This window comes from Mandrillus leucophaeus, unplaced genomic scaffold (assembly GCF_000951045.1).
Source record: "Mandrillus leucophaeus isolate KB7577 unplaced genomic scaffold, Mleu.le_1.0 Scaffold249, whole genome shotgun sequence".
In the NCBI taxonomy this organism is placed as follows: domain Eukaryota; kingdom Metazoa; phylum Chordata; class Mammalia; order Primates; family Cercopithecidae; genus Mandrillus; species Mandrillus leucophaeus.
Window position 1 is genome coordinate 1,720,355 of NW_012102576.1, and position 1,396 is coordinate 1,721,750.

Below are 1,396 nucleotides of genomic sequence, written 5' to 3' on the forward strand. Positions count from 1 at the left end.
TTTTTTTTTTTTTAATCCTATTCTAAGTTCCAGGATACACATGAAGAATGTGTAGGTTTGTTACATATGTATACATGTGTCATGGTGGTTTGCTACACCTATCAACCCATCGTCTAGGTTTTAAGCCCCACATGCATTAGGTATTTGTCCTAATGCTCTCCCTCCCCTCACCCCCTACCCCCGATAGGCTGTGGTATGTGTTGTTCCCCTCCCTGTATCCATGTGTTCTCACTGTTCCACTCCCACTTATGAGTGAGAACATGCGGTGTTTGATTTTCTGTTCCTGTGTTAGTTTGCTGAGGATGATGGCTTCCAGCTTCATCCATGTCCCTGCAAAGGATATAATCTCATTCTTTTTTATGGCTGCATAGTATTCCATGGTGTATATGTACCACATTTTCTTTATTCAGTCTATCATTGATGGACATTTGGGTTGGTTCCAGGTCTTTGCTATTGTAAATAGTGAATTCAGCCACATCTTCAGGCTTCACTTCTCATTCTAGTTCTCTTGCTATTTCTACTACATCTGCAGCTACTTTCTCCACTGAAGTCTCGAACACCTCAAAGTCATCCATGAGGGTTGGAACCAACTTATTCCAAACTCTTGTTAATGCTATACTTGACGTCCTCCCATGAACCACAAATGTTCCTAAACGCTTCATTGAATTTACATTGCCCAGTTTCATCTGAGGGATCACTATGTACTAAATACAAAATGTATTTCTTAAACAATATGACTTAAAAGTTGAAATGATCCCTTGATTCACGGACTGCAGAATGGATGCTGTGTTAGCAGGCTTGAAAATGACATGAATCTCCTTGTACATCTTTATCAGAGCTCTTGGGTGACCAGGCTCATTCTCAATGAGCCGTAACATTTTTAAAGACATCTTTTTCTCTGAGCACTATGTCTCAACAATGGGCTTAAAATATTTAGCAAACCATGTTGTAAACAGATATGCTGCCATCTGGACTTTGCTGTTCTGTATAGACAGCGCAGGTAGAGTAGATGACCATAATTCCCAAGGGTCTTACATTGTTCGGAAAGGTAAATGAGCATTGGCTTCAACTTAAGTCACCAGTTAGCCCCTAACAAAAGAGTCAGCCTGTCCTTTGAAGCTTTGAAGCAAGACATTGACTTTTCCTCTCTAGTTATAAAAGTCCTAGATGGATTTTCCAGGAGGCTGTTTCATGTACACTGAAAATCTGTTGTTTAGTATAGACACCTCTATCAATTATCTTAGTTAGATCTTCTGGATAACTTGCTGTAGCTTCTTCATCAGCACTTACTGCTTCACCTTGTAATTTATATCATTTAGATGGCTTCTTTCCTTAAATCTCATGAAGCAACCTCTGCTAGTTTCCAATTTTTTTTTTTTCTGCAGCTTTCTCACCT